The 13,295-nt window shown below is 45.1% G+C and overlaps 1 long non-coding RNA gene and 1 pseudogene across 1 annotated transcript in view; one reads left to right on the forward strand and one right to left on the reverse strand.

Annotated features, from left to right (window-relative positions):
- LOC106723670 overlaps window positions 1–2,022 on the forward strand; it is a 17,536-nt gene extending 15,514 nt beyond the window's left edge. Inside the window, exon 3 of the long non-coding RNA XR_001359372.1 lies at window positions 2,011–2,022. This is a non-coding gene — a long non-coding RNA (uncharacterized LOC106723670). The remainder of the gene's footprint in view (window positions 1–2,010) is intronic.
- Window positions 2,023–7,014: 4,992 nt separating this feature from the next.
- Window positions 7,015–8,068, reverse strand: LOC102257354 (annotated as a pseudogene).
- Window positions 8,069–13,295: the final 5,227 nt, after the last annotated feature.

Consider the following 13,295-nt stretch of genomic DNA (forward strand, 5'->3'; position numbering starts at 1 on the left):
TAAGTCTATTTCTTTCACCAGGTAGGGGAAGTTTTCTGTCATTATTTCTTCAAATAGGTTTTCAATATCTTGCTCTCTCTCTTCTCCTGGCACCCCTATAATTCCGATGTTGGTACACTTGAAGCTGTCCCAGAGGCTCCTTGCACTATCTTCATATTTTTAAAAAATATATATTTTATTGATTTTTTACAGAGAGGAAGGGAGAGGGACAGAGAGCCAGAAACATCGATGAGCAAGAAACATCGATCAGCTGCCTCCTGCACACCCCCCACTGGGGATGTGCCCGCAACCAAGGCACATGCCCTCGACCGGAATCGAACCCGGGACCCTTCAGTCCGCAGGCCAACGTGCTATCCACTGAGCAAAACTGGTTAGGGCTATCTTCATATTTTTGTATTCTTTTTTCTTTTCTGGTTGGGTTTTTTTGGCTTCTTTGTATTTCAGATCTTTGACTTGATTCTTGCGGTCCTCTAGTCTGCTGTTGGAACTCTGTATAATATTCTTTATTTCAGTCAGTGTACGCTTAATTTCTAGTTGGTCCTTTTTCATAATCTCGAGGGTCTCACTAGATTTCTTGAGGGTCTCACTAAATTTATCGGTAGTCTCACTAGACTTATTGAGGGTCTTAATAAATTTATTGGCGGTTTCTAGAAAATTCTTGAAAAACCTTAAAAGTGTGATCAGATTGGTGATCCATTCTAAAATATTTCAGGTCATTAGTTTTAAACCCACCAATTACAACATTTCCTGGCCCCGGACATCTAACATAGCTCCCTTCTCCAGGATTCTGTTGCTAAGTTTCCTGAAGTCCCTGGAATGTAGTTTAGTTTATCTAGCTCAGGGGAGCAAGTACCTGCAGTTTCCTTTCCTGACTTGGTCTTCAGTTTACCTCTACCAAACCTGCTTAAGGAGATGAGCAAGATGTTCCTTCCCTCCCAGTGAGATTCAACTCATCGTCTGGGTCAGGGCCACTCCCCAAGGGGATTGTTGCGATAGGCAAGTTTAAGAAATACTATTTTATACTGTATTTATTCAACTACAGTTTGATAATATTTTTGTCACCCACTAATATTCCACCATCACCTTAAATCCATGAATTTTTCCAACCTTCATTGCTCTCCTTGCTCTGAACTTAACTAAAAAGGCCTTTTGGGCTTTTTAATGCTTTTTGCAGCACTCATTCAGGACTTCTCAGGGGCCTTTCAGCTCTGCAGCGTTTACCCTCATCTGAGTGTCTGAGCCTGATCTTAGAAAGCACTCTGCTGCTCATCGCTCTCTGTAATTACCCCTGGCCCTCTCCTCTCTCATCAAAACTTAGGCAGGTGTCCAGTCAAAATTTCATTCTGAAGACTGACCAGGCTGACTTTTGGCTAGCACCTTCTTCCATTTTCTCAAGTCCTAGGAATATACCCAGTTTGTCTGTTTGTCTGTCTGTTGTCTTACCTTCAGGAAACAGCTCAAGCCCTTATTCAACCACAGCAGCATTCTCCTCCCTGTCATAAATCCTGTGGTAGCATGCTCACACTGTCACAAGCTTCATCTCAGCAGTTTGAATTGGATAAGAAAGGGCTCTTCTTTGGTTGGTGACTGTTTTCTTATTCTGTGGGTAATTGTGCCATTGACTGCAGGTAATGACAACAGGGTCTCTCTTGTTTTTTCTAGGTGGTAAACCGTATGATTTCTTCTGACTTGTTTTGTCTTCTACCCGTAATTTCTGGAGCTCAAACTCTACCCTCTGCACTTTACTTCCGCACCTCCTCTGAGTCTCAGTGTGCTTTTTTCTTTCCTTCTAGTTGTAGAATTTCCACTCAGCCAGCCTTCCTGTGGTTCTGGATGATGTCCGTTTTGTCTTTTAGTTGTATTTTTGAATTGGTTGTGCGAGGCAGCAATTTCCGGTGTTTACCTATGCCACCATCTTGGTTTCTCTCGGAAAATTTCAAACAGCAGTTTTTCCCAGCATAGAGGTTACGGGGACAAGATGAATTGCCTATACTTCACTTTTAGTTGAAGTTTTAATTTCAGACCATCCTTTAGGTCTTTAAGTTTGCAAGACTGCCATGCAGGCCTTCCCTGAGTTTGTCAGGATAGCATGTGGCCTTTTATTTTTTCCATTCACAGAGGACTGTCAGTCTAACCTAGGAAAAAGACTGTTGGCTAGGGAGTGCAAGCCTGTGAAAACTTGAGAAGCTAATTGGTTATTTTGAAAAAGCTCCTGATTAAAACCCAGGGGAACAAAGAGCGCTCTCCTCTCACTCTCACTTGCTCTCTTGCTCTTTCTCCCTCACGGGCCCCGTATTCTCACCTACCTGGGAAATTGCGACCATTGGGGTCTAGTGGCCACCTGGGGCCCAAGAAAGACTGTGTGGGCTCCAAAACAGTATGAAGCAAAAGCTCTGGACAGTGGCTTTTATTTTGACCCTGCTGAAGACACAGTTGGACTTTTTCCATGGCGAGGCAGAGAGAGATGAGACATTGGAAACACACCTACAACAATGTAAGTTAGACCCCCATAAAGGAAGAACAAACAAAGCAGCCAGAGAATAGCCCTTAAGCATAAAGCCCCAGGACCATGAGGTTCTGACCCCCATCAAATACATCTACATCTCAGTTGTGTTTCAGCTCCAGGTCCAGAAAAGCAGCAAAACCAGACAAGCAACCCCATGGCTGACATCAGGATCAGCTACATTGACTAATGATCCCCTACCTAGGTGCTGACCAATCAGTGGAGACCACAACCCTGAAAGAACACAAGGAAAGCAGATGAATTTTCTATTGAGATCCTCTCCTGGGGCCTCCCCTATAATCCCACCCTTAAAAGCCTTTAGGAAAGAGGACCCAGTTCTCTCTCCCTCCTGGAGCAAGCAGGTGCCTTTCCTCTCTGCCTCTTCTTTCCCTAGGACAATTACTTTTACCTTTCTCTCTCCTAAGCTCCAAGGGCCCTTCTTTTGCCTCTGTAACATGTTTCCTGAACCCATTTCTTCTACCTCTATGACTTTCTAAATAAACTTACTCTTATAGTTTGAATCTTGACTCTGATTTATTTCTTAACCAGAATTCAAGTATAGAGGTTGCTAAACCAAGGTCTGGTCTGACTCAACCAGTCTAACACCTAGTGCCATTTCGCCACCAAAACCTTCACCTTTTTAAAAAATATATATTTTATTGATTTTTTTTTACAGAGAGGAAGGAAGAGGGATAGAGAGTTAGAAACATCGATGAGAGAGAAACATCGATCAGCTGCCTCCTGCACATCCCCCACTGGGGATGTGCCCCCAACCAAGGTACATGCCCTTGACTGGAATCGAACCTGGGACCCTTCAGTCCGCAGGCCGACGCTCTATCCACTGAGCCAAACCGGTTATGGCCACCTTCACCTTTTTCAACCATCCCCTCAACCCCACTCCCATCTAGCAAAATTCTCTGTATCTATTAGTCTGTTTTGTAAGAACAGAGGAAGGCCTCTCCTTTTCTTCGTTGTGGCCTTCCACAATTTATGAGAAGCACCTGGTAATTAAACCCCAATATTGTTAGCTCTGTTAGGGACTGAAGGGAGACATAGAATAGTAGAGACTAGCTACAGTTATAAAAAACTAGAGGCCCAGTGAATGAAAATTCATGAACTTGGGGGGGGGTCCCTCAGCCCAGCCTGTGCCCTCTTGCAGTCTGGGACCCCTCGGGGGATGTCCACCTGCCAGCTTAGGCCCGCTCCCCCATTTAGTCGGACATCCTTAGCGCTGCCGTGGAGGTGGGAAAGGCTCCTGCCACTGCCGCTGCACTGGCCAGCCATGAGCCAGCTTCTGGCTGAGCGGTGCTCCCCCTGTGGAAGCACACTGACCACCAGGGGGCAGCTCTTGTGTTGAGCATCTGCCCCCTGGTGGTCAGTGCGTGTCATAGCGACCAGTTGCTCCCAGTTGTTATGCTGTTAGGGTCAATTTGCATATTACCCTTTTATTATATAGGATAATAACCATGCTCTGTTAACTGTGATTGTTTTGTTCTGATTAAAGAAAGCACATTCTAACCTGGCTGGGAGTTAACCTGGAAATGCAGCCCATCCTCCACATCCAAGAGCTGCCTATTATCATGGAAAGATTAGCAACCTTGTTGCAGAAACCAGAGGCACCAGTCCTTTGCAAACTCCCAGCCCTTTGCAAACCCCCAGCCTGAAGTGCCTTTAATCTGTAATCATTATACCCATTTTGATTCCTTTTACCTACATCCCTATGCCTGCATAACCATTTTTATTTTTGTTTACCCATTCTTATTCCTTTTGCTTACTTCCATGTCAGGACCAGGAGGTTTTGACCCCACATCAAATACACCTAGGCCTCAGTTGTGTTTCAGTTCCAAGTCCAAAAAAGCAGCAAAACCAGACAAGCGACCTCATGGCTGACATCAGTTGGACTTTTTCCATGGCAAGACAGAGAGAGATGGGACATTGGAAACCCATGACCCTCTGCCCTGGTGCTGACCAATCAGTGGATACCACAACCCTGATGTCTTTGTCCTTCTATCCCATATAAGCAGCTGGCTTATGGGGAGGTGCAGAGCAGACTTTTGTGGATGATCTACTGCTCTCCCATGCTGCCAGCATTATTAGAATAAATGCTCATACATGATTCAATCCTGAATCTGCTTAATTGGCTCAAGTAGTGACAGGCAGCCTAGATCCATCTGTTGTCCGGTTTCAGATCCTCTGATTCAAACAGCCCCTCTGTTCAAACTGCAAGACAAAATAAGCTACTCTCAAGGCTACATTCTTGCATCCCCCTCCTCCCTACTGTTTTCACAACTCAGGGATAATTGGCATCAAGGAGTCTCAGGTTAGTAGAAAGTTCCTTCCCCCATCCTATTCAAACAAGCCTATTTTGAACTCCTCATAACTTTTGCTCTAAGCATGTTTTACAGGTTTGGGGAAAATACTGATAAGACACCTCCCTAGGACATCTGCTGGACTGTCTCCTGGAAAGCAAACAAGCTGTAACTTTTCAAGACATCCCCTGGTATCTGCTCAACTTAAACACAACTGCCCCTTCCTTCCTTGTTGCTTGGCAACAGTCACTGCTTAAAAGACCAGGCCATCCTTTGTTCCCTTCCCTGTATTCACTAGCAATACTTGGCCCTTTCCTCTTTTGGAAAGTAAAATAAACTTTCTCTCTGCATCTCTTCTTTAAGTTGTGAATTCCTTCACAGCCTGTGTGACCAGCCAAATCCTAACATTTTTCTGTTCTGCTTGTTCATTTATTTTGGTTTTTAGATTTAATTATTGATATATATTTATTGCCATTCTTCTTCTTCTTCTTCTTCTTTTTCTTCTTCTTCTTCTTCTTCTTCTTCCTTCTTCCTTCTTCCTTCTTCCTTCCTCCCTCCTCCTCCTCCTCCTCTTCCTCCTCCTCCGTCTCCTCCTTCTTCTTCTTCTAGAATATCTTTCAACATTTTATGTAATACTGATTTGGTGGTGGTAACTCCTTTAGCTTTTTCTTATCTGTGAAGTTCTTTATCTGACCTTCAATTCTAAATGATAGCTTTGCTGGATAGAGTAATCTTGGTTGTAGGTCCTTGCTATTCATCACTTTGAATATTTCTTGCCACTCCCTTCTGGCCTGCAAAGTTTCTGTTGAGAAATCAGCTGACAGTCGTATGGGCACTCCTTTGTAGGTAACTAACTGCTTTTCTCTTGCAGCTTTTAAGATTCTCTCTTTGTCTTTACCCTTTGGCATTTTATTATTATTACTAGAGGCCCAGTGCATGAAATTCGTGCACCAGGGGGAGGGGGGTCCCTCAGCCCAACCTGCACCCTCTCTAATCCAGGAGCCATCAGGGGATGTCCTACTGATGCCTTAGGCCCACTCCTCATGGTTCTCTGCTCTCTGTGGGGCCTGGCTGCTTTGCCCCGCTATCCTCAGTCTGCGGGGCCTGGGGGCTTCACCGCTGCTGCCACGCGAATGGAGCCGCCATGCTCTGCTGTGCACTCTCTGTCTCTGTCTGCTGGGCCTGGGGGCTTCGCTGCCACTGTTATGCCCAGATTTCAGGATCCCCAAGAAACCACATCAGGGAGCCAGCCAGTCCGATGCAAAAGCATAAGAGTCTTTATTCGAGCTAGCTCGGCTCCCCCACCTTGCCGACGCAGCGACAGGAAGCAGAGAGAGAGAGAACTCTGTGTGGAGAGGGGTTTTATAGGGGGTTGGAGTAAGGGGAGGAGAAAGGGCTGTGGCCTTGCCGATTGGCCAGGCGCAAGTCGGTGTCTTGTTCCTGGGTGTGGCTAGCAGAGGCTTAGACTTCCGGGAAGAAGCTCCTTGCCAAGCACATGGCCAAGGCAAGATGGAGCACTTACCTTGGGGCAAGATGGAGGGCGTAGCCCTTACCCTGGGACAAGATGGAGGGTGTAGCCCTCGCCCTTTCAGCCACCTTGGAGATGAAGCCATCACGCCCTGCTGTCAGCTCTCTGTCAGCCCAGCCTGGGGGCTTCACTGCTGCCTCTACACCAAGGAAGCCGCCATGCCCTGCTGTTTGCTTGCTGTCTCTTTCTGCTGGGCCTGATTGCCCCTAACTGCTCCCCTACCAGCTGTCTGCTCTCTGTCTCTTTCTGCTCTCTGTCTCTTGCCACCACCACCACATGAACAGAGCCGCCACACCCTGCTGTCCACTCTCTGTCTGCCAGGCATGGGGGGTTTTGTGGCTACCACAGTGCGAAGCCACCCGGGTTTAATTTGCATACCCACTCCTGATTGGCTGGTGGGTGTCACGAAGGTACATTCAATTTGCATCTTTCTCTTTTATTAGTGTAGATTTTTTAAGAAGACATAAACAGCATTTATTACCTTGGTATATCACACTGGTCTTGTTGCTGTTCCTTCACATTAACTGGTTTTCCGTCTTCCCTTCCTCTTCCCACAGTGTCTACACAGTGCATTCTAGAACAGCTCACAGCAGCAATATGCTTATTCCACATCTCTAACACCATTCATTCTCAGGGTTAAAGTTCTGGTCCACACACCCTTCCGTGTAGGAAGTTCAATGCTTGCGAAAGAATTTGTAATAAATCAGGTCTCCCAGGATGGCTCCAGTAATATAACAATGGAAAGCAGAAACTTGTTAGTTGTCATTTGTCTGGACATTAACCAGAGAATCTTTTGGCTTTTGCTCAAGTTTTCATTTGTGTTTACCAGTCTATTCTTGGTATGTTCCAACTGGTCACTTTGCTCCCCCAGCTCTTCTATAATTTCTGAGCCAATCTGGTCAGTCTCTGTGGCAATCTGATGAGAATGCTCAATACTCTGGGTGGCCTGGTTCAGGCTGTCAGTGCCTTGCAAAAGCAACACCCTCTTAGACTGTAGCTGATTCATGTGCTTATTCTCTACAGTGTATGTGCCATATTTCATGTCTCCTCGACCCCCATATGTGGCTGTAAAAGGTGTGCTTCTCACTTCCCAGTGGAGTTTGACAAGTTCCTTCCAGTAGTTTCAAAGCTTAGACATCATAGGGTTATGAAAAGATAGAGGTGCATAATGTAGTTCCTCTTCCATCTCTGCCAGTGTTTCATTTGCTTTCTGTTGCTTCTCATCAAAATCTCTGACCAATTTATTCTTCTCTTCTGTTCCCCCAGTCCCCAGGAACACTCCAGCACCCCTCATAGGTCTTCAGGGAGGCTGCAGAAGATCTCCTGCAGTTTCTTTTTTTTTTTAAATTTTTTAAATTGTTTTATTGCTTAACCCCAGCGGACACAATGCGGCGGCCGGGGGAGTGCTCAGAGCAGCCGCTGCGTGGCTTGGAGCACACCCCCACCCCAGCGGAGACAACACTGTGGCCAGCCGGCGCTACATGGGTCAGGCGTGGGTCCCAGCCCCCTCTTGCACAGTGGGAGGCGGGGCGCCTCCTCACATGATTTCAATCACACGCTAGGCCTCTATTATATATATAAAAGCCAAGCGACCAGAACAACTGGTCGCTATGATGTGCACTGGGGCAAGCCAACCCACTCCTGCAGTTTCTCGAAATGCTCCAAGGAGGTGGCAGAGGTGGCCATGGTGCAGGCCTTGCTCCAGCAGGGGCTGCCTAGATTCTGGGACCTGGGGCCTGCTCCTACCCCTGTGGTCAGCTGCCCAGCCCTGCAGGCATCAGGGCAACCAATACCATGGCTGCCCAGGTGTTAATTAGGATGTGTCTTGGTGTGGACCTCTTTGGCTCCTGTTGTTTGGGATTATCTGTGCTTCCTGGACTTGTAAGTCTATTTCTTTCACCAGGTAGGGGAAGATTTCTGTCATTATTTCTTCAAATAGGTTTTCAATTTTTTGCTCCCTCTCTTCTCCTTCTGGCACCCCTATTATGCAAATGTTGGTATGCTTCAAATTGTCCCAGATGCTCTTTACACTATCTTCATATTTTTGGATTCTTTTTTCTTTTTGCTCTTCTGATTGGGTGTTTTATGATTCCTTATATTCTAAACTAGAAGCCCGGTGCACGAGATTCATGCACTGGGGGTGGGGGGCCTCAGCCTGGCCTGTGCCCTCTCACAGTCCGGGACCCCTGAGCGGATGTCCGCCTGCTGGCAGTCAGACATCCCTCTCGCAGATGGCGCTCTTGCAGTCCAGGACCCCTTGCTCCTTACCGCCCGCCTACAGTGGAGGTGAGAGAGGCTCCCGCCACCGCCGCTGGTGCCAGCCGTGAACTTGGCTTCTGGCTGAGTGGCACTCCCCCTGTGGAAGCACACTGACCACCAGGGAGCAGCTCCTGCATTGAGGGTCTGCCCCCTGGTGGTCAGTGCACATCATAGCATCTGGTTGTTCGGCCGTTCAGTCAATTTGCATATTACACTTTTATTATATAGGATTGCTGATTTGATTCTTGGCATCATCTACTCTACTGCTGATTCCTTATAAATATTCTTCATTCCAGTTATTATATCCTTCATTTCTGACTGGTTCCTTTTTATGGTTTTTATGTTCTTTTTCATGTTGTTGAAGTTGTCACTAAGTTTTTTGAGCATCCTTAAAACCATTCTTTTGAACTCTGTATCTGGTAGTTTGCTTCCATTTCATTTAGTTCTTTTCCTGGAAATTTTTCCTGTTCTGTCATTTGGGACATATTCCTTTGTGCATTTGACTGTTTCCCTATGTTTGTTTCTATGTATTAGGTAGAGCTGCGACGTCTCTTGGACTTGGTAGGATGACCTTGTGTAGTAGGTGTCCTGTAGAGCCCAGTGGCACAGCCTCCCCAGTCACTCAAGCTGGGTGCTCCAGGTGTGCTCCTGTGTGGGCTGTGTGCACTGTCCTCTTGTAGTTGAGCCTTAATTGCTGTTGGCATCACTTGGGGGATTAAACCCCACGCCAGTTGGCTGTGAGGACCAGCTGCAACTATAGCAGAGAAGCTGCTGTGCAAGAGACACCCCTCTGGAGCACCACTTGCTTCGGTGAGGCTTTGGTGCTCACCAAGTCTGCCCCCTAAGTTTGTCGCTTGTGGAGGTGGTAGGGTTGTAATCTGGCGTCTACAGCTGTCCACTGGGTACCCTGACTCCCAAGAAGAGCTAAGTCAGTCACTCGGCACAAGCTACAGAGTGATCTGCAGATGGCGGGGGTCAGAGGTGTCCAGGAAAGGCCAAGCTGCGAACCAAGGCTGGCTGCCACTAGTAACTACTCAGACTCACTCCCTCTGAGCTTGTGAAGTAGATGTTCTGTAGTGGTGGGGCAGCAACTTGAAAGGAACCAGAATCATATGGAGAGGAACTGCTGGTCTGGCTGAAGGGCAAGAGCTCGGGGGTAGCTTTCTGGCAGATAAAAGTGCTGGCAGAGGCCATTATTCCTTTTCTGAGACCTGCCTCCTCCCAGAGCCAGCAGGCAGGTCATATCTGAGTCTTCATTAACCTGGCTCACACTGTTCACCCTGCCCTGAAACCCCACCGCACCCAACTTTCAGGCCTACTCAAGCCGTTTCAAGTGGCTTTTTCATATACACAAATGGCCTCTCTTGCCTCATGCTTCAGACTTTTCTAAAATATCTGAAACATTCAGCATCTGGCCTCCAATTACCTCAAACCTCTTGCTAAGTGACCACACTATTTTTTTTTTATTATTGAATTTATTGGGATGACACTGGGTAACAGATTTCAGGTGCACAATTCCACAACACAGCAGCTGTACATTGTCTTAGGCCGCACTACTTCTTTTTTAAAATTAAATTAAATTTTTTTATTCATTGATTTGAATAAAATGGGGGGAGATAGATAGAAAGATAGATAGAGAAACATGGATTTGTTGTTCCACTTATTTATGCATTAGTTAGTTGTTTCTTGTATGTGCCCTGACTGGGGATTGAACCCAAAACCTTGGTTTATCAGGACAATGTTCTAACCACCTGAGAAACCCAGCTAGGACCTGTTGATGTTTTCTACAAACCAACTTTTGATTTAGTTGATTGTTTTTCTGTTCTCTGTTTCATATATCTCTGCTCTAATAATTATTAGTTCTTTTTGCTGTCTTTGGATTTAGTTTGCTCTTCTATTTTAGTTTTGTTGTTGTTGTTAATCCTCACCCAAGCGTATTTTTTCCATTGATTTTTTTAGGGAGTAGAAGGGAGGGAGTGGGGAGGGAGGAGAGAGAGAGAAAATAGAGAGAGAGAGAGATCAATGTGAGAGAGACACATCGATTGGTTGCCTCCTGCAAGTACCCCGACAGGGCCAGTGATCAAACCTGCAACCCACACATGTGCCCTTGGCCCTTTGGTGCATAGGCCAATGTTCTAATCACTGAGCAACACCAGCCAGCCTTTTTTGTTGTTGTTGTTCTTTAAGGTGTAAAGTTAAGTTGTGATTTGGGAATCTTCCTTTTTTTAAACAAAGGCATTTAGAGCTATAAATTTCCCTCTGAACACTTTCACTGCATCCTATAAGTTTTTGTTTTCATTCATTTAAAAGTATTTTCTAATTACACTTGTGAATTCTTCTTTGACCCATAAGATTTTTAAGTGTGTTTTAATTTTCATATATTTGCTATTTTTCCAGTTTTTCTTCTTCTGTTAACTGATTTCTAGCTTCATTCCATTGAGGTCAGAGGAGATACTTTGTATGATTTCAATTATGTGTGTTTTTTTTTTATGGTTTCATTCTTTTTATTTACTTATTTATTTATTTTGGTTAATCTTCACCCGAGGATATTTTTCCATTGATTTTTAGGGAGAGTGGAAGAGAGAGGGAAAGACAGAGAGAAACATCGAGGTGAGAGAAACACATCGATTGGTTGCCTCTGACCAGGGCCAGGGCCCAAGGAGCCTGCAATTAAGGTATGTGCCCTTGACTGGGATCAAACCTGGAACCCTTTGGTCTGCAGGCCAACGCTCTATCCACTGAGCAAAACTGGCTGGGCTGATTTCAATTATCTTAAATTTACTGCAAATTGCTTTGTGACCTAACAAATGAAGTATGTTGGAGTATGTTCCATGTGCATTTAAAAAATATGTATTCTATTGTTATTGTGTGAAATGTTCTACATATGTGTTTTATGTCTCATTGGTTTACATGACCTATTTCCTTATTCTTCTTCCTAGTTTTTCAATCAACTATTGAAAGTGGGTTCTGGGTAAAACTCCTGTCTGGTTTGTGCATCCTCCTACCAGACTGAGTCGGCAGAGGCTATTGTACAGGAGGCCCGATGCCTTTTGGCTGCTGTACAACCCTCTGCATTGTATTTTTAAAAAATTTAACACATAACAAGCAGGCATTAAAAAGAAAAACCCCAAATGCTCTCTTGTATCCATTTTAAGAGTAGGATTGGCGCTTTCTGCTATTACCTGAGTCCTGATCTATTACCCCAGGGAGAGCTTGCCAATCCTGCACTTTCCTGGGGTGGAAAGGCTGCAGTGGGGTTAAGGATAAGGTTCCTTGGGCCTACCTTCTCCCATGCCTTTACATTTACCTTTCCTTCCTCAGAAAAAAAAAAGAAAAAAAAAAGAAAGTGGGTTCTGAAGTCTCCAACTATTATTGTAGAACAATATATTTCTCCCTTCATTTTTATCAATTTTTGCTTTATATATTTTGGGGCTTTTTTGTAACAATTTTTTAAATTTGTTTTTATTGAACTTAGAGAGAGAGGAAGGGTGAGGGACAGAGAGATAAAAACATCAATGAAGACAGAGAAACAGGGATCAGACTATCAATCCCCAGAGGGAAAGTAGGGGAGGGAGGGGGTAAGGGGGAGAGATCAACCAACGGACTTGTATGCATGCATATAAGCCAAACCAATGGACACAGACAACAGGGGGATGAGAGCATGAGTGGTGGGGAGAATGGGGGTTAATAGGGGGGATAAGGATACATTTGTAAAAACAAAAAAACAAAACATCAATGAGATTAATTGGCTGCTTCCTGCACACTCCTACTGGGGATTAAGCCCATGTGCCCTGACCAGGAATTGAATCAGTGACCTCTTGGTTCATGGGTCGATGTTAAACCACTGAGCCACACCAGCAGGATCTTTGTAACAATTTTTTATTTAAAAATCTATTTTGTCTGATATCAGAATAGTCTTCTCTGCTGTCTTTTGGTTATTATTTGCATGGAATGTCTTTTTTCCATCCTTTCACATTCAACCTAAATGTGTATTTGAACCAAAGGTGAATTTCTTCTAGATAATATATAGATGGATCATGGTATTTTTAAATGAAAGGAAGAATAACATTCTCTCACTTTAAATAAAAAGCTAGAAATTTAATTAAGCTGAGCAAGGAAGACATGTCAAAAGTTGAGATAGGCTAAAAGCTAGGTCTTTTATGCCAAACAGTTAGCCAAGTTGTGAATGCAAAGGAAAAGTTGTTGAAGGATATTAAAAGTGCTACTCCTGTGAACACACAAATGATAAGCAAAATAGCCTTATTGCTGATAAGGAGAAAGTTTTAGTGGTCTGGATAGAAGTTCAAAGTCACTACAACATTGAAAGAAGTTCTACTGTTGGTAAAATTCTATCAATTAGCATCACATGCTACAGAGAAATTGTTCATGAAAGAAGAATCAATCCATGCAGCAAACTTCACTGGTGTCTTATCTTATACTAGCGGCCCGGTGCACAAAATTTGTGCAGGGGGGGAGGGTGTCCCTCAGCCCAGCCTGCATCCTCTCCATTCCGGGACCCCTGTGGGATGGGGCCTAAACTGGCAGTTGGACATCCCTCTCGTAATCTGGGACCGCTGGCTCCTAACCGCTCACCTGCCTGCCTGCCTGATTGCCCCTAACCATTCTGCCTGCCTGCCTGGTCACCCCTAACTGCCCTCCCCTGCCAGCCTGGTCACCCCTAATTGCCCTCCCCTGC

The sequence above is a fragment of the Myotis brandtii genome, unplaced genomic scaffold (genome assembly GCF_000412655.1).
Source record: "Myotis brandtii unplaced genomic scaffold, ASM41265v1 scaffold62, whole genome shotgun sequence".
Classification (NCBI taxonomy): Eukaryota; Metazoa; Chordata; class Mammalia; order Chiroptera; family Vespertilionidae; genus Myotis; species Myotis brandtii.